This window comes from Phyllostomus discolor, chromosome 4, assembly GCF_004126475.2.
Source record: "Phyllostomus discolor isolate MPI-MPIP mPhyDis1 chromosome 4, mPhyDis1.pri.v3, whole genome shotgun sequence".
In the NCBI taxonomy this organism is placed as follows: domain Eukaryota; kingdom Metazoa; phylum Chordata; class Mammalia; order Chiroptera; family Phyllostomidae; genus Phyllostomus; species Phyllostomus discolor.
In genome coordinates, this window is record NC_040906.2 from 80,615,876 (window position 1) to 80,636,348 (window position 20,473).

Below are 20,473 nucleotides of genomic sequence, written 5' to 3' on the forward strand. Positions count from 1 at the left end.
ACTAGACTGCTAAAATCAATTCCACCTTGTTCTTTTTCATTATTTGTGCTATTTTTCCTCTGCATAGCTTGTTGACAGTTTCTTTGTCTTCAGTTTTGTTCCCATTATTGTACCATTTTTATTTTAGTTATATGCATATCTTATTTTTATGATTTTTTTACTTTTATTTTAGTTTTAATTCCAACCTCATGTTTTATTTTACTTTACTTTTTCTAGAAGCTGTTTGCTTTCCATAAACCTTGTTTCCATTCTGTGAAGAGTTTGTAGAAAACCAGCTTAAGCCCATTCAGTGCTGTTCCTACCCATTCAGTGGCCTGTGCAGTGGGAGCTACAGACCAGTCTCCAGTGCAGCTGAGCACCCGAGGCTTCAGGAGGAGACTGCTGAACAGGCATAGAGGGCACCTGCGCCTTCAATCCAGTCAGTGACCTCAGGCTGAGCAGCAGTGAACTTGGGAGCTGGAGCAGTCCATTCATCCTGAAGTTCTTCCTTGATCCCAACCTTTTCAGCAGTGGCCTCCTCTTCCTTCCCAATCTCTTCAGGATCTCTGTAGAAGAAGAGATCAGACATGACTTCCCATGAGTATTCACAGGAGATGGTGCCACATATATACAGAACTTACCAGCCCAGCATCCACCACATCAGACCCACTGAGTAGAGCCCCCTGTTGTTGCAGGGGATGACAATGTCCACACAGGGCAGAGGAGAGTCTGTGTTACACAGAGCAATAGTAGGCAGGCTAACATTTGCTACCTCCATTAGAGGTTGGTAGTCATCCCTGGGGTTAGTAACCACCAGATGTCTTGGCTCCTGAAAGACTGCCTGGATCTGGTTAGTGAAGTTTCAAGGAATGAAGCAGCTAGCAACAGGAGTGGCTCCAGTGGCAGCAGCAAACTGTGCTACAGTTTGCTGGCCAGTATTCCTGGATGATATGACACTGGCAGTGAATGGGTTTTCAGTGGCAACAATGGCACAAGCTACCAGCAGAAGCTTCTCCCAGGTTCTCTTCAGATTTATGATATAAATGCCATCACATTTCCATTCCTTTTGTAGATGCATTGTTCCATTTGGAAGTTAAGGTTGGTGCCACTTAAGTGGGTTCCTGCAACAAGGAATTTGAGGACATCCTTCTCCTTCATTTGTAGGACATCAAGGCCTCTGGACATTGTGAAAGTTTCCCTTTGAGTTATTTGCTAACTGAGAACAACACCCTATGGGTCCTTCTCTGGGTAGCATGGATAAAGGCCAATCTCATATTTCACTCTTCCCTTCTCTTACTCCATTTTGCCTTCACCTTTCTCTTTCTTATTTTTATTTTAAATTTTATTTTTTCCCTTTCTATGCCTTGTTTCTATACCTCACTCTTACTATGTCTCCTCCCTCCATCTTCTCAAAACCATTTTTGTTTCTATTAGTCATATCATATTTTCCCTTTCTTATAATATCCTTATTGTTGTTCCACCTTTATTAATATTTGCTCAGTTGTCACTGATATTGGGGTTGTTGCATTTTTTCAATTCTGTCCCTAGGTGTTCACTATTTTTTATTTTAAATCTCGTATTTTACTGTTCCTTTGTCCTACTCCACTATGTCTTTTCCTGCCTTATCTTATTTTAATTTTACATTTCATTTTCTCCCTTTCTTTGCCTGATTTCTAAATCTTATGCTCATTATCCTCCCATCTTCTCAAAATCAGTTTTCTTTCCTTTAAACATCTCACAATCTTTCTTTTCTTTTCTTTTCTTTTCTTTCTTTTTACTTCCTTATAATATTATTATCCTCTTTCTATATTTATCAAACTTTTCTCCTTTGTTATGGATATCACTGAAGGGGTTGTTTTTCTTCAGGTCGGTTCCTGTTTTTTTCTCTCCCAAACCTCATACTTTACTCTTTCTTGTCTTACTCCAGTTTGTCCTATTCCATCCCTATTTTATTTATGTAGTAAATTTTACTTTCTCCTCTTCTTCACTTTATTTCTATTCACTACTTTCATCATTTCTCTTCTCCTATCCTCTCAAAATCATTTCTCTTTCCGTCAGTCACCTCATAGTCTTTTTTCCTTTCATATATTATTTTTTTCTTTTTCTACCTTTATAAATCTTAGCTCCTTTATTCTTGATATTGTGGTAGTGGTTTCAGGTATTTTTTTGCAGATGTGTTTTTTTTTTTTTTTTTTTTTTTTTTTTGCTGGGTGGTTTTGTTTTGTTCTGGCAGCTTTTATATAATAGCATACAAGATATGGTGGAAGTTGTGGAATTCAGTCAGCCAGAAGAAGGGGAGAACTCACCAATAAATGAGCCAACAACAACAAAAAACAATTTAAAGGAGAGCCCACATAAACAGCATAAAGGCCGTTCTTAGAGTATCCAGCTCAGACATTCAGGGAGATTGCAACTTTGAGTCCCACAGGACTCCTACTACAGAAGAGCACTCCACGAAGACAGGGAGTCAAAGAAGATAAATCTGTTATGCAGAAACAAACAAAAATGCCACCTAAAATGGAGAGAAAAATAAACAATCCCCAACTGAAAGGAAAGGAGGGATGCCCAGAAAGAATCCTAAATGAAATTGAGGACACAATCTATCAGACATAGAGTTCAAAGTATTGGTTATCAGGATGCCCAAGGAACTCAGTAGGAACTACAGGGAACTTTATGGAGGCTACAAGAAACTTAGCAGAACATACTTCAGCTGGAAAAAGGACATAGAGGCTATGAATAAGAAACAGGAGGAAATGAAGAATACATTAGAAGGAATTAAAAGCAGGCTACATGAAGCAGAGGACTGAATCAGTGAGTTGGAAGACAAGGTAGAATAGAACACTCAGTCAGAGCAACAAAGTGATAAAAGACTCAAAAAGAATGAAGATAGTATAAGGGAACTGCAGAACACCATGAAATATAAGAATATTCATATTATAGGGATTCCAGAGGAGAAGAAAGGGAACAAGGTATAGAAACCTGTTTGAAAAAATAATGAAAGAAAACCTCCTTATCTTGGTGAAAAGCTATGCAAGTTCAGGAAACAACAAAGGGCCCCAATCAAGAAGAATTCAACGAGGCCCACTCAAAGACACAGTATAATTAAAATGACAAAATTTAAAGACATAGAGAGAATATTAAAGACAACAAGAGAGAAACAGCTAGTAACATACAAGGCAGATCCTATAAAGCTATCACCTGACTTATCAACAGAAACACTGCAAGACAGAAGGGAATGTCATGAAATATCCCAAGTAATGAAAAGCGAAGACCTGCAATTAAGACTACTCCATTTAGCAAGGCTGTCATTTAAAATGGAAGGTGAAATAAGGAGCTTCTCACACACACAAAAAAAAGATGCTAAAAGAGTACATCTCCACCAAACCAGCATTGCTAAAGAGACTGCTTTAGGAAGATGAAGAAAAGAAGAGAGAGAAGGAGTATCACAAGCACAAAGGGAAAAACTGGCAATGAATAAGTACTTATCAATAATAGCATTAAATGTAAATGGATTAAATGTTCCAATCAAAAGACATAGGATAACTGAATGGATAAGAAAACACAACCTGCATATATGCTATCTACAAGAAACCCACCTCAGAACAAAAGACGTACACAGGCTGAAAGTAAGGTTTAGAAAAATTATTCTAAGCAAATAGACATGAAAAAAAAGTTAGGGTAGCAACACTTATAACAGACAAAATAGACTTCAAACCAAAGGTGATAACAAGAGACAAAGAAGGTCACTACATAATATTTAAAGGAGTTGTCCAACAAGATAATATAACCCTTGTAAGCATATATGCACCCAACAGAGAAGCACCTAACTAAATACATAAGGAAAATCTTGGAGAACTTTAAGAAGGAGATTAACATCAATATAGTCATCACAGGTGATTTTAACACCCTGCTGTCAACAATGGAGATAGTAGAAAAAGAAAGAAAAAAAAATCAACAAGGATATTGTGGCATTGAAAAAGAAAAACAAAAACACCATAGATCAAATGGATTTCATTGATATTAACAGAGCATTTCACCCCAAAGAAGCAAAATATACATTTTTTTCAAATGTACATTTTCAAAGATAGACCACATGGTAGGACACAAAACAAGACTCAATAATTATAATCCCATTTAAATCATATGGGTGTCTTCTCTGACCACAATACTGTGAAACTAGAAAGTAACTCAGGAAAAAACCTCAAAAACATTAAAATACATGGAGATTGAATATTATGTTATTAAATACTGAATTGGTTAACAGAGATAAAGGAAGAAATCAAAAAGTACCTGGAAACAAATGAGAATGAACATACAACAACCCCAAACCTATGTGACATAGCTAAAGCAGTCCTGAAAGGGAAGTTCATAGCAATACAGGCCTACCTAAATAAGATAGAAAAATCTCAAATAAACAACCTAACTCTACCTTTAAAAGAATTGGAGGAACAAAAACAAAGATCAGAGTAGAAAGAAGGAAACAATCAAGGTCATAGTAGAATTAAATGACACAGAGACAAAAAAGACAATTCAAATGTTCAGTGAGTCTAGGAGCTGGTTCTTTGAAAAGATAAACAACATCAACAAACTCTTAACCAGACTCATAAAGAAAAAAAAAGAGAGGACTCAAATAAATAAAATCAGAAACAAAAGAGGAGAAGTAACAACTAATAACACAGAAATACAGAGAATTTTAAAAAATTACTATGAAAAACTATGTGGCAATAAATTGGAAAACCTGGACAAAATGAATAAATTTCCAAAAATACATAATCTTCCAAAACTGAATCAGTAAGAAAGAGAGCACCTGAACAAAGCAATAACAACTAGCAAAATTGAAGGTATAATCAAAATACTCCTACACGCAAAAGCCATGAACTAGATGGTTTCAAAGGTGAATTTTACAAAATATTCAAAGAAGAAGTAACTCCTATTCTTCTCAAAATATTAAAAAAATTCAAGAACAGGGAAGACTCCTGGAGTCTTTTTATGAGGTCAGTATTACTCTAATTCCAAAACCAGGTAAAGATACAACAAAGAAAGAAAATTGTAGGTGAAAATCTCTCGTGAACATAGATGCTAAAAACCTCAACAAAATATTGGCAATCCAGATCCAGCAATATATTAAAAAAGATCATATACCATGATGAAGTGGGATTTATCCTAGGGATGCAAGGATGATACAATATTCACAAATTAATAAACATAATACACCACGTAAACAAAATGAAGGGCAAAACCCACAAAATCATATCAATAGATGTTTTAAAAGCATTTCATGAAATTTATAACCCATTTATTATAAAAACACACTTAGCAAAATGGGAATAGAGGATGTATACCTCAACATAATAAAGGCCATATATGAGAAACCTACTGCCAACATCACACTCAATGGACAAAAACTTAAAACTTTCCCCCTAAGATCAGGAACAAGACCAGGGTATCTGCTCTTACCACTCATTCAACATAGTACTGGAAGTTCTATCCACAGTGATTAGAGAAGAAAAAGAAATAGAAGGCATCCAAATTGAGAAGGAGGAAGTAAAACTGTCACTATTTGCAGAGGATATGATAGTGTACATTGAAAACCCTATAGACTCCCCCAGAAAAAAACCTAATAAATGAATTTGGCATGAGTAGCAACATACAAAGTCAATATTCAGAAAATAATGGCATTTCTGTACACCAATAATGAAGTATCAGAAAGAAAACTAGGGGAAAAATCCCATTTGGTACAGGAACAAGAAAAATAAAGCACCAAGGATTAAATTTAACCAAGGAAGTAAAAGACCTATACTCAGAAAACTATAGAATACTGAAGGAGGAAAGTGAGGAAGATACAAATAAATGGAAGCATATAACCTGTTACTGGATTGGAAAAACTAACATAATTAAAATGCCCATACTACCCAAAGCAATCTATAGATTCAGTGAAATCCCTATTAAAATATCAATGGCATACTTCACTGAACTAGGAGAACTACACCAAAAATTTATATGGAACCAACAAAGGCCCCTAATAGCCTCGGCAATCTTGAGGGGGGTGGAAATCAAGTCAGGGATCACAATACCTGATATAAAACTATACTACAAATCCACTCTAATGAAAACAGTCTGGTACTAGCATAAGAACAGACACATAGATCAATGTAACAGAACAGAGAACCCAGAAATAAACCTATGTCTCTAGGTCAATTAATATTTGACAAAGGGAGCAAGGGCATACAATGGAGTAAAAATAATCTTTTCAATAAATTGTTTTTGGAGAATGAGACTGGTACATGAAAAAAATATGAAACTAGACCACCAATTTATACCATACACCAGAAAAAACTCAAAGTGAATAAAAAGTTAAATATTTAAGTTGTGATACCTTAAAAATTCTAGCAGAAAACATAAGCATCAAAATTTCAGACATTCCACGTAGCAATACTTCCTCCAAAATATCTTCTAGGGCAAGGGAAATAAAGGAAAAATTAAACAAATGGGACTACATCAAATCAAAAAGCTGCACAGCTAAAGAAACTGTCATTAAAATGAAAAGGAACCAACTGTATGGGAGAACATATATGCCAATGATACATCGGACAAGGGTTTAATCTAAAAATGTATAAAGAACTCATATGACATAACACCAGGAAGACAATCCAATTAAAAAATGGGCAGAGGACTTGAACAGATACTTATCCAAGAAAGACATAGAGATGGCCCACAGGCATATGAAAAAAATGCTCAACATCACTAGCCATCAGATAGATGCAAATTAAAACCAAAATGAGATATCACTGCTGAGAGCCAACCCAGCCCTGCTGTCTGACACAGTCACAGAGGGAGCTGCACGTCTGCACAGCAGGTACAGCAGGGGAAAGTACTTGGCACTCCTCTGCTTAATCATGGTATTACTACCTGTGCTTAGGGTCTATGTGATTTACCATGGGACTGGGGCAAATGGTAACTCCACAGAAGAAATACAGTTCTTTGGAAGTAAGCAAGAAAATGACAGCTCATTGGAGAGTGACTCCCCACCAGAGTGTCCTCCTAAGTGGGCTAGAGAGTTCAAAGAATGGGAATGGAAAAGACTCCTAGGATTACTCCCTACAAAAGCCCCTACACCCACCCTTATTACACAGTTCCTTAAAACCAGGGCTCCGGGAGCTAGACATAGATTCAAAAAACACATTTGGTCAGCATAGTACCAGTATCCATGGTCTGTTCCCCCTCTAACTCCTAGGCCCACTGACCTGCCTTTACCCTATACCAGAATCTATCATAAAGGGACATGATGGGTAAATATAAATGGATATTGGAACTCCTTTTCTATGAAATGCTTAAGCGATCAGGACCCCCATGGTGTTTATTGTCTAAAAAGTTAGACATCAGGGATGGAAACAAATAATAAAAATACATCAACACCAAGGTAGATGGCAGGCAGCTGAATGGACTGAGCAAAACGAAGATTATTACTTGCACAAGATGACAGGGTTCTGGCGCTGAAGTGAGAAGTGAGAAACAGATACTAACCACATTGACCATGAAAGTCTTCTGCATGGCCTTTGCCAGTGAGCTAAACCAGTCCTATGCCCAGCTATGTGCCCAGCTTGCAACTTTAGAATATATAGCTTAAAATTAAGTTAAGCTTTAAGAAATTAAGGTGTTATATAATATGGTAAAATGTGTTACTGATTAATTGCAAAGATTAGGAGCCAAAAGCTTACACAATAATATGCAATAGAGAGCTGCCTCCTGCTTTCTGCAGAATAAGGATAAAGCAAATATGCCTTAAAAACCTCATTTTTGTTATTGCTTTCACATATGCCACATGTACACACCCAACTGTATAAAAATTAAAAAAAAAAAAAACCTCAAAAGCCCAAGCAGAGATGCCTAGCTGTTGAGCTTGAAACTGCACCACTCATGTCATTCCTTTGCCGATGTCGTCCATCCATCAGGGATCCCTGGACCTGCTGCAGCTGGACTCTGGCATGTCACCTCACACCTGTCAGAATGGCTATCATTAATAAGTCAGCAAACAAGTGCTGGGGAAGATGTGGAGAAAAGGGAACCCTAGTGCACTATTGGTGAGAATACAGACTGGTGCAGCTACTATAGAAAACAGTATGGAATTTCCTCAAAAAATTAACAGTGGAACTGCCTTTGACCCAGTGATTCTGCTGCTGAAAATATACCCCTAAGAATCCTGAAACACCAAATCAAAAGAAATTATGCACCCTAATGTTCATAGCAGTGTTATTTACAATAGCCAAGTGATGAAAATAACTTAAATGCCCATCAGTAAATGAGTGGGTCAAAAAACTTTACATTTACACAATGGATTACTACACAGCAGAAAGAAATAAGAAACTCCTACCTTTTGCAACAGCATGGATGGAACTGTATATTATGCTACATGAAATAGGCCAGTCAGTGAAAGACCAATACCGTATGATCTCACCTGTAAGAAGAATCTAATGAACAAAATAAACTAGCAAGAAAATAGAATCAGAGACATAGAAATATGGAACAGACTGACAGTAACCATGGGCAGGGAGGGGATAATGGGTGAAAGAAGAGGAAAGGACTAGTCAAAGAACATGTATGAATGATCCATGGACATAGATGGACATATACTACAGTGTGGGGATTGACAGTGAGAGTGGGGAGTTGGCTGGGTAGAGAAAGGCAAAGGAAGAAAAACTGGGACAACTGTAATAGAATAACAATAAAAGTAAATAAATATATATATAATAAAAAATAAAAAGAAAAGAAAATTTTTAAATAACCAGCAACCTAAAGACCCCCGCAAAGCTTGAGTTATCTTCTGGTGGGTGGCCCCCTTGTAGTACAGGCTTCTCTCTCTAGATGACTGTCCTAGGAACCCATCTGTATCAGTGCACCAGCTGGCATCATTGTGAGAGGCTGTGTTCAGCTTCAGAGAATTTTTTGAAGACTCTTTCATCGCATTTGCCCATTTCATAATGGGTGATTTACAAGTGCACCTGCCCACACCATGCTGAGTGTTCAGCAGTTTTTGACCAAAAACATCATGATGCCAATTTCCCACTCTCCCTATGCACCCAGTCTCACCCTGAGCAACTGCTTTTCTATTTCCCTGGATGAAAAATGCTTCAAAGGGAAACATTTTGCTGACATGGAGGAGGTGAACAAAAATGGCAGAAGCACTGAAAGGCATCAAAATCAATGAGTTCAAAACAGTTTTGAGCTGTGGAAAAAACATCTCAATAGTCGTGTTGCCTCAAATGGAAAGTATTTTGAATATAATTGAAGTTTAAACAAATAAGAATAAATATATATTTTTTATAAATAAATTCCAGGGTTTGGGGGGCCCCGCCCCCCTCATATTCTGGGGAGGTCTGCCCCGAACCCTATCAGCGGTCAAGTCATTTGGTGGGGAGGATTTCTTTATTCTGCAGATCTATCGAATGAGAGCTCCTCCTCTTAGACTATCACATTTATCACCTTTGACAGGAACCAAAGAAAATGACAATGATTTCTGGGGAAAGAAAGAAAAAGGATCATCAAAGCAGGGATGGCAAATGCAGGAAACACAGTCATGCAAACTAGTGAGAAAGGAGGGTCATTTCAAATAATGGGAAGAGAAAGGAAAAAGAAAACACAATGCTAATATTTAGGGAGCATTTGTTAGATATAGAATACAAGTTCCACCCTTCACATGCACCATCTATTTAATTTAAAGGGCAAAATCAAAAGGTAGTTATTGCTATCATGTATGCAGTAACCAAACATTGTTCTTCCAGATATCATCTTCATAAACCCTTCCCAGAATTCCTGAACACATATGAAGATACTGTGCCACCTAAACTTCTCTGAATTCCTAGCATAGGGCTGGGAATTAAATGGAATCATGTCTGAAGCACTTACATGTTTACTCATGTTTATTTTCTTAAAATATATAGCTGTTTATGAATTTTTTGTATTTTTTCTTTAATATTTTTATATGTGTTAGGTAACATAATTACAACTTTCAAATCATAGGTCTATTTGTTGAGGATTTACACAGATTACACTTATATTTTCAAAAGGTACAGTAATCAAAACAACAAAATGTACAAAATGCAGAGCAAAATAGGTTATGTCTCAAGGAGATAGAACAAATATGAACACCTTTTATGAAGGATCACCCTGCAGCTTTAAGCATCTCAGCATCCACCGTTCAAAATGTATGCTTTTCTGCAAGTAAGACACCTTCCTGAATATCCAATATTAAGGACTTTGAGCCTTGGCAGGGTAGCTCAGTCAGTTAGAGTGTTGTCCCAATATGCCAATATTGTGGGTTCAATTCCTGGTTAGGGCATATACAAGAATCAACCAATGAAAGTATAAATAAGTAGAACAATAAATCAATGTTTCTCTCTCTCTTCCCCTCTCTTTTTCTCCATCAATCAACAATCAGTTAAAAAAGGACTTCAAGCTGCTATATGCATGCAATAGTGATTAGAATCTTTTAATATAAATATAAATTGTGCTTCTTGTCTGAAGTTCCTAATAGCCCACTACCACTTGCATCTAGGATTGTTTCTGCAGTAGAAAGTTTGATTATTCTGATGTTATCCGCAATTTCCTTCTCTGGACTGCTGATTACTAGTGTTAAACTGTATGTCCTCTGGCTATGGAACAAAGTTTACCTAAGTTGTCAATCCAGGGATCAAACCCTTCTATGAGTCCTGGCTTAGTAGTGAAGTTGACACAATTGAAATAAGCAGCCAACATAATCAAAGAATCCTGTGTAAAGTAGGTTAGTGTATTAAAATCCAACATCTTTATTAAATACAATATCTACTTACCAAGGCCATTGTACTGCTCATTGTCTAGTAATTAAAGAGGCACCAACTTTAGAAGAGATTTCAGCTAATGTCAGAGGCTGTCCTCTCATTAAAGTGTGCCTAATCACTACATCATAATGGCAAAAAAAGTAAAATTCAAAATTGCCAAAGGCATAAAATGTCTGTTTTCATATTGCCTAATTATCTGAGGTATGAATATATCTCATTTTACTATTTGGGGAGAACAATCTCCATGATAATTCTATGTAGCAAATTTCTTTTTGTAACTGTGAATGAAAAATTTCCCAAATCTAGGGAAAAAGTGTTTTTTAACTCCTGTATTCAGTGTTGGGAACTTACTGGTGCAAGATTCACATGTAAGTACTGTTAACCTAAAAATAAAAAGCCAAAATGAAACTCAGCAAGCATTTATTTGGGATCAAAGAATTACAATTCTGTAAGCAAGGATTCAGGCAGAAACCCAAATAGCATCCCAGTTATAGGATGAGGGCAAGAGGTTTTTATGAGAAAAGGAAAAAGATAATTACATGAACAGAAAAAAGAAATTTTCTATTGGTGTTAACAAGCTCAGTTACTCTTTACCAGCATGTGTGGATACTAATTCTATCTTCAGATAAATAATCCATAATCATCAGTGCTTGTGGTCAAGATGTTTGCTTTCCTGTTAGTTTTACAAGAAGTTGTTTAGAAGACAATGTTGGTTTGTCCCTGTCCAAAATTCTGGCCCTCTAACTGTCCAAGTGTTAAAGGAACAAGACATGCAAAGTTGTCCTCTGGAACGGCTGCTCTGGCTCCATTTTAAAATGGCTCCTCTTACGTCAACTTCCACAGTCCTAAGCACATTTTGTTGCTTTATCAAAACCAAAGACTATTAAACTTTTTACATTTCATTTTCTTTATGATACCTCAGTTTTCCTAGTTATAGAAATGGTTCCTGAATATAAAGTTTCTTAAGCTCAATGTCATTGCACATGGCAAGCAGCATACATATTTCAGAAGCTCATAAATTTCCTCAATAGTAAATGAGTTTGGCAAACTTAGTTTGTAGTTGAGGTCTACATAACTTCTTGTTATGTTAAGGCATATTAAATAATGTTCTATTACAAAGTGTGCACTCTTCTAATAATTTAGAAATTAATTGCATTTATTGAAACACAAATGTTTAATCATCAGTCAATCATTTAGCAAGAATTTAACAAATCCCTACTATATGTGCACCATGGTCCTGGGCATCACAGTTCAGCAATACTAAGTCTGCCTTTTCCCTTCAGGGAACATATTGGGTATTATGAGAAGTAAAAAGTGATGTATCAGAGTATTTTTGGCACACTAAACCTTAGAGGTTTTTGTGTATATATTCCACCATTTCTTCTCTCCCCCTAACCTTACATCTCTATTTAAATATTTTGCTAAGTATAAATACTTATGATGTTCACTTTATATATGAGATGCAGCAGCAATAAGTAAAGGAAAAATACATTTCTCTCTAGTCTTGACTTTAAAAAAACTAGAACTTGGGAGAATACAAAACATTCATACAGAGGGAAATTATTTTGCAAAAGCATCACAACACAGAGTAAGCCTGCACAGACCCCAACCCTCAGCCATCCAGATTAGGATAGAACACCAAGGACTAGGACGTGGAGGGAGAAATCAGAGGGACCTGACAAGGGCACACATATTGATGCATCCCAACAAAAAGGATTCTGTACCCTACATGAAAGATAGCAAGATACTAGGAAGGTTCATGGAATTAGAAAGCAAAAGACTTGATCTTACTTCTCAGCAAAAGACCCAGGGAGCAGGTAGAGTTCCTTCCCCAATCAAGACAGGGGAGACAAATAGCCACCTGCTGCACATAGGCAGACATAGCCTTCCAAAAACCCACTGGAACACAGAATGCCCTGTGCCCGAACATGACTTAGAGATAGCAGAATGAGGGCTGTTGGGAACTGCTCTTCCTGGTTTCAGGAGCTGTAACCCCCCATGGCTAAGGCTAAGTCAGAGACCTCCAGACCAGAAGCCACTAAGGAGACAAAGCTTATCTCCCTGGCAGGAGCGCTGCTTCTGCTCCTCGCCTGGCCCCCATTGCTTGATCAGTTAGCCAATGATGAGTAAGATTCCCCAAGGGGGGAACCACCTAAGACAGGCATGATCATGTGGGAAGGCCCTCAGGGAAAGATTTGGGAGGCTGTGGAAAAAGGGGGTGATCAACCCTCGCCCCTCGGCTTTCACAAAGCCTGAGTGCTCATTCTGCCTGCGATAAGTCTCCAATCTCTCAGCTGCCTTGTCTCCTATGCCTGACTCAAGCCTGTAACAATGACAGAGGGGGATGCAGCCCTGTGCTAGAAAGGGCCGGCTCCCCGGGTGATCAGGCCTGAGAAAGAATAAATAAACTCCTGTGAAACCTGCTTTGCTAAGAATGCTCTCAATTAAATGAAAAAGGCCCAGGCAGGAAATGAGTTTGGTCCTTTAAGTTTTGTAGCCTTTTAGGTGATAGACCCTGACTCAGAACAGGCCCTCAGAGTTCTTTGTATGCTAGCTATTGTTTGATCCTTACTGCCTGACAATGATTAATGAACGTTACCTGTATTCCTGTGCAAATTAAGAGCCAATAAAAAACCTATGAAGGGAAGGATTGGGGTCCTCTCCTCTTGAGAGAGTGGCCAGGGTGCTCCGAGGCACCCTCCCCTTCAGAGGGTAGCCATGCTGTCCCTTTTCCTCCACAGGACTCGGTAGCCTGTGTGAATGTCTCATGTGGGCATTCACTGCAGGCCAGTGTCTGTGTCAGAGGGCCATATTGGTAAGATATGGATGCATCCGCAAAGCACCCTAATTAGATGTGAAGGGTAACAGAGCATGCCACCACAAAATATGACTGCAGGAGTTTAGGACTTGCCACCCCCAAATATGTCACTTAGACATACTGATTATTTCAAGCTGTAGGCATTTGAAAAACAGCAAATGCAGGGATGGGCTTTCTCTGTTTTACTCTTATCTGCTTGAAGACAGACCATTCAAAAAGAGCTCAGTTGTCATAAATTCTCTCCCAACCAGGGATGATTGGCTCTTATCACAGGAGAGGAGAATAAAAGTCAACATCACATTCAGAAAAACTCTGTCACAAACTATTATATTTCCTATCTATTCTTCTAATGGCTAATTTGTCTTTAATAAAAATAAGCTAGTTACCCCTAAGAGCCCTTTATAACCTCTCCCCTTTCCTTATTCAAAGATTTAAGCCTGAATTCTAAGCTACCTTGGGGAGTTACTCATTTTTCTCTGTGTATCTTACATGTATACATGAGAGATACATGTTAATAAACTTTTGTTTTTCTCTTACTAACCTGTCTTTTACTACAGGAGTCTCAGCCAAGAACTTAAAGGGTTAGAGGAAAAATAATTTTTCTTCCCCTATAATTGAATGGCCAAGGACTTGATGGTAATATCTTAGTGGACTTGAGTTTTGATACAGAACCTCAAGGATCTAATGCCCCAATATTCACCAAAGCATTTTCCAGGGCTTTAGTATTGAGTTCTGTAGAATTTGGACAAAACTGTGGGGGAAGGGACTATGTAAATCTCCACTGGGATTGTGTGTTGTCCACCCAGTGCATTGGCAAAAAAAGAAAACTGACCAATTATAATATAAGAGAAAAAGAAAGTTGTACTTTTCTCACATCTTAAAATTGTGGGTTGATATTCATAGATAGCACTCTAGCATAAAATCATAAGTACATGATCAGATCCTACCTTATCGGTAGAGCTCCAGGATCTCATATTATTGAAAGCAGCCTATGTAAAGACATTTTGTTATAGTTAAACATAAGGCACTCTTTTTTTAAAGATTTTATTTATTTATTTTTAGAGACGGGAAGGGAGGGAGAAAGAGAGAGAGAGAAACATCAATGTGTGGTTGCCTCTCATGTGTCCCCCACTGGGGACCTGGCCCACAACCCAGGCATGTTCCCTGACTGGGAATTGAGCCTGCAATGCTTTGGTTTGCAGCCTGCGCTCAATCCACTGAGCTACACCAGTCAGGGCATAGGGCACTCTTTTTAAGATTATCTAGAAGGGCTCCACAAGAGAATAAACCAGAGCTGGTCATTGGAGGACAGGTTATGTTTATCAAAGCTCATTGCCAAGAAAGGAAAATTTACTTGAGAACAGAAAGAGCAAAGGAGGAGAAAGTTGGGTCAGCATTAAATGGCCCAGAGTAAGTAAGTGGCCAGCCAGGAATACAACATGTGTGACGTAAAATAAAATGAAAATATTTAACCAGATATAGCAAGATCACAGGAGCTTGAACAACACTGCATTATGCACAGCCATTTATAAAGACCAACTGGACCTTTAAGCAAACATAATCAGTCAGAAGAGCCTATGGGAAGAGCCAGGGTTTATGGAAGAACTCACACCTATGCAATCACAAGAACACTGCATGAGAGAACCTTACAGGAAGATGTTTATGTTTATAATAAAACTCCATGTTTCTAACTTCCTCTTTCCTTTGCTTCCTTTTCCTTTCTGTAAATAGCTTTCCATTTTGGCATGTCCTGGGTTGCAACCCTTGCTTGTTCCCAAATAAATCCTTTTGGGGGATGAAACACCTAATCTATACTATTTTTCAGTTATCATATAAGATCAGAGGTGATCATCTCAATTTATGTTAGAAATCTATTAAAAAGGATCATTTCCAACATTTATAAGCAATCTTAAAGAAAGGTTTATCTGAGACAAGATTGTTCTCATTCTCCCAAGGGCCTGTGTGGCTGAAGGCACAGGTTATAAACTTCAGAGAAAAACAGTGTAACAGGCAAGGAGGGAGACTTCGGAGAAGGATCTTCACCGCCAGCACTGGGAGAGAATGGCATTTACATGAAACTGATTTTCACTAGTGAAATTATGCTTGTGCTATGCCATTATAAATATTGACATCATTAAAAGAAATATCTAAAAGAGGGGCACTAAAATATCACCAGTAAAAACTGGCCAGAATTTATGCTAAATTCCTCAAATTGCATCCCTTTTTTTAAGGATGCCTCCTAAAACAAACCAGGCAATTCTCTAGAGCTATGAAGTGAAAGTAAATGAATGTGCCTACATTTGCTCTCATGTATGGAAACACCCACTGCCTCTCATCATAATCACACGAGCTTTTCCCCCTCAACCTTTTGAGGATTTTCAGATAGCAAAGCTTACATCTTTCCTACATTGAGCTCAGAAAATGAATAAATAAAATAACTCACCATAAAAATAAAGGACATTTAGAAACATTAATGAATTCCTGGTATTGAGTAGAGTATTGGCTGTTGATAGGACTTTGTCATTTAAGCTTAAGAACAAGTTTTTCTGTTTAATGAGGATTTAGAATGACAGCTTGATAGTTATGGGAGGGGAAAAAGATCACATTCTATGGCTTCTCTACTAGTTGTGGTAAAACAGAGACTAAAAGGCACAAAGTGAGGATTTTCACTCAGTGAATTTCTGGAAGCTTTCAAGCTCTGTCCTTCATCATTTTCTACCTCAACATCTAGCAGTGCCATTATGGACTATCGTTAGCCTGTGTGCTGTCTGATTCAAGAAAATAAAGCCTGCAGTCTTTTGATCTCCAATATATTTTTACAATTATACGCAATTATTCTGAAAGAGGAATCTGAAGAACTGTCCCAGAATTCATTTAAAGAATATTATTACTCACATAGTACATTTATTAAGTAATTAAAAACTAAATATTTTACTGGATTACTAATTATATTACAGACATTATATTTTTGAGCTTGGGCTAAAATATCTTTGGGATAAATCATAATTCTAGGATTAATAGACTTACAGGTTTTGAGAAAAAGGAAGGTTTTCTTTGAAATGTGCAATTTCAAAGAATAACACTTCTTTTCTCCAGTTATTCTGTGGAATGTAACTTAGAGTGCTTTGTGAAGAATCTCATTATAACTTTGAATTTTGACACTGACATTTTATATCAAAATGCAAATTTGTTCAGAAACACCAAACCCAGTAATTTTGACACTGCTATAGGAAGTTAAATGCCTTCCGCTATGATCAAAAATAAGCATGTGCTTAAAGGTACAGTTGCCATTTTGTAGGAAAGTCTATGGATTTTAGTAACAATAACAATCAAACACTTATTTGAGGTCAAGTAGTAAAGCTTCTTGTTTGAGCTGAATATTTGTGCCAAAGTGATGGTAGAGCTTATTAAAACAGAATAATTGACAGAAAATAGCTCCCTCTTCAAATGCCCTCAGAAAACTTTTGAGTTACAAAAAAAATCAGTGCTTATTTCCTGAGTGGCTAGTGAATTGTGGACTCCTACCATGGAGACAGTAAATGAAAATCAATGAAAAGTCAATCAAGTAAGTTGCTGGCATTAGAAATGACCTTGCCAAGGTCACCTGGGGCAGAACCAAATTTTGAGCACAAGTCTCCTAACTTCAACAACAGATCTCCACATGATGATTATCCTGATTTTTCAGGAAAGAAAATTGTATGTTTTTTTTGGGTGTAGCTGTTTGTTTAGTTTGTGTTTACGAGTAGGCCATGATTGCAGGCTAAGGATTTATAAACTGTCTACTTCTAAGGAAAGACATTGAGAGCATAGGTTGGAAGCTCAAGGCGGCCTCATAAAGAGCCTGAGTTGGAGTCTAAACCTTAATATTTAGAACCTGATTGAAGGGTTGTTTTGAGGTTCAGTGAAAGTAATACCTGTGGGGTCTAGTGAAAATTACAATAAGAAGGAAATAGAGGTATGTTTTTAGTTGCAAAATTAAGTTTGAATAACTAGATGTTTTTGGACAAATAATTTAACCCCTAGATCCTGAACCTGCAAAATAAAGGAACTGGACCAAAATCATTGTGTATTATGTAAGATATTTTACATTTGTTTATACAGAAAAAAACAAAACATGATTTTAACTTTTCTTTATTTTTCCTCAGTTGAATGCTTGAGATGCTTTGATTCCCCCTTAGTTTAATCAAGGTATTATCTCATAAAAACTAAGCTCTCAATGTAAATACATTCAATGAATGAAGTTATTCTTGAACAAATGAATAAATAAAAGATTTCATAAAATAGAGTATCATTTTATATTTAGTAACTAAATAAACAGTAATCTAATTACTTTTGCTCACCACACCACAGTTTCTTTTTTTTTAAGATTTTATTTATTTATTTTTAGAGCGGGAAGGGAGGGAGAAAGAGAGAGAGAGAAACATCAATGTGCGGCTGCTGGGGGCGGTGGCCTGCAACCCAGGCATGTGCCCTGACTGCGAGTCGAACCTGCTACACTTTGGTTTGCAGTTCGTGCTCAATCCACTGAGCTACGCCAGCCAGCACACCATGGTTTCTTCATGATTATATATTGTAGGTTTGCCTGATTATCAAAACAATATAGCTATTCTTTCCAAACTCCACTCAGTCCTGCATTTCCTCTTATCATCTGTTTTCTGGGCTACAATTTGTGTGTACAGTAGACAAGATCAGTATCTCCCAGATTTTGTCAGCATCTGAAAGGCAGGAAATTAATTTTTGGAGATACCTCTTAAAGCAATTAGCCATAAATAAACTTTTTTGAGAAGTAGGCAATTGATCCCTAAAATTACCAGCCTAACAAAGTCAAAAGTTTAAGATCTAAAGACCCTGGTACTTTGGGTTACTAAATTATACTGCCTAAAAATGTTTCCAATAGTCCCATTACTATGAGATTGTTCTAGAAGTAATTGCATTGACAAGATTTACCCCCAATGTACAGTGGAGACAGACTGATCCAATTGATCATGGTCAGCATGCTTACACCTTTTCTTATTTTCTGGGCCCAACCCCTAGGCCTCATTAGTTAAACTTGACAAGAATTCACAGGAAAGAAAAATCACTTTTAGGTAAGAAAAATAATTCAGAATCCATCATCTTGTTTTAATTATTGGCAGGATATCAGGGAAACCAGACTACTGGGGCAGAACCAGGACGTCAGAAAGATAAGTAACAGCACATGATGTGGAAACTGTGAGGGGAGAGTAAAGGAATATGGAAAATAATCTTTTCCCATTTTATATTTCTCCAAGGATCAGCTCAACTCATTAAATCTGGGTATGACTTTTGTCACTGAACCAACTCTAAGGTAATATCAAGGTGAAGAAAGAGAAGGTATACATTCAATTGGTTGAGAATGAAATTGGGAAACAAAGGCCAAATGATTTATCTACCATAATCTGGTCTTCTTACCTGTTTTAGACATAGCTTTTAAAAAAATTCCAAATGAGTGTTTGAATTCTAACTCCAGGTTTAGATAGTCATTGATTATTGGGCACACATGGAAATGCCTGATGGTCTAATTACAGGGGTGTCCAACCTGAGGCCAACAGGCCACATTCGGCTCAGTATGGCTACAAGTGCAGCCCAACACAAAATCATAAATTTACTTAAAACATTATGAGAATTTTTTGTGATTACATGTCATAATGTATTTAATGTGTGGTCCCAGGCAACTCTTCTTTTTCCAATGTGGCCCAGAGATGCCAAAAGTTTGGACACCCCTGGAAAATTTGAGATCTTCAGAGAACACTGAGTTTATTATTCCTGTTTAATATCCTGAATACATTTTAACATCCTGCAGCCATAAATATGAGCGGATATATGAAAGGTAGATAGAAGGAAACTGGGTCAGCAGTCATTCAATCAAAACCCTGCCATTCAGCATTTATGCTACTTATTAAGTGGAGAATGCTTTGAAACATAATGATTTTAAGTAGCTTCAGCTAAACCAATGGTGCTGTTAGCCAATGTCTAACAAAAATTTATTTGGAAGAAGGGGCAGAATCTCTGCTTTATTAGAAACCAAACAGTACGATATTTTCATCCTCAGCCACAGTAAGATAAAGTGTGAAGTAAAGCACCACCCAGACCAAAAGAGGTAATTTACAACCAAGTGCTCTGTGTGACCAGATCTGCATGTGTCCAAAAGACTGAAAGGTTGTGCTTAAAACAGGATGGGCCTGGGAAACAAGGAATTGGACGCCAGGAGGGTGAGGAAGAGGAGAACTGAAAAAAAGAATAAAGAAAAAGAAAAGGTGTGAGTGGCCAAGCAGGAGAGGAAGGCAGGCAAGAGGGGGAAGCCAGTATTGCCAACAGAGTCATCAATTAGCATCACTCTCAGAACTTACTCAGCTATTTTTATGTTCCAAGTTCCCTCTAATATCCTTGCACTATCTGCTAAGTGCAAATCATTTTTCTAGTTGTCAACTCTTCCCCTTATTATTTTAAGAACCTAATGAAATGAAAATTATGGGGGAAGAAAAGAGATTCATAATAAAGTTATTTCTGGAATATAGACAACAGCCCCACACCTTCTCAGTGTTGATCCAGTACCCTGCCTTGCCAGTCTCTTTTTAGTCATTTTAAAACAGATAGAGCTCAGGAATTCTAGGAGCAGTCTAGAATACATAAAGAAAAAAAAAAAGAATAAAATGCAGAGTATTCCAAAGACCTTGTAACTTCTAGTCACCACACACTTTCTTCAAAATGATGCTCATCTTAATTATATTTTCTCCTGAAAAGTATAAAAGGAGTTGGAAATGAAATCAACTAATTTATATTTCTTATTTTATGCTGAGTCCCAAAGCCATTACATGAGCTGACCTAGGTCATATAAAAGTCT

The 20,473-nt window shown here is 37.3% G+C and overlaps 1 pseudogene; it reads right to left on the bottom strand.

Annotated features, from left to right (window-relative positions):
• Positions 1-352: 352 nt before the first annotated feature.
• LOC114494871 lies at positions 353-1,247 on the bottom strand (annotated as a pseudogene).
• Positions 1,248-20,473: the final 19,226 nt, after the last annotated feature.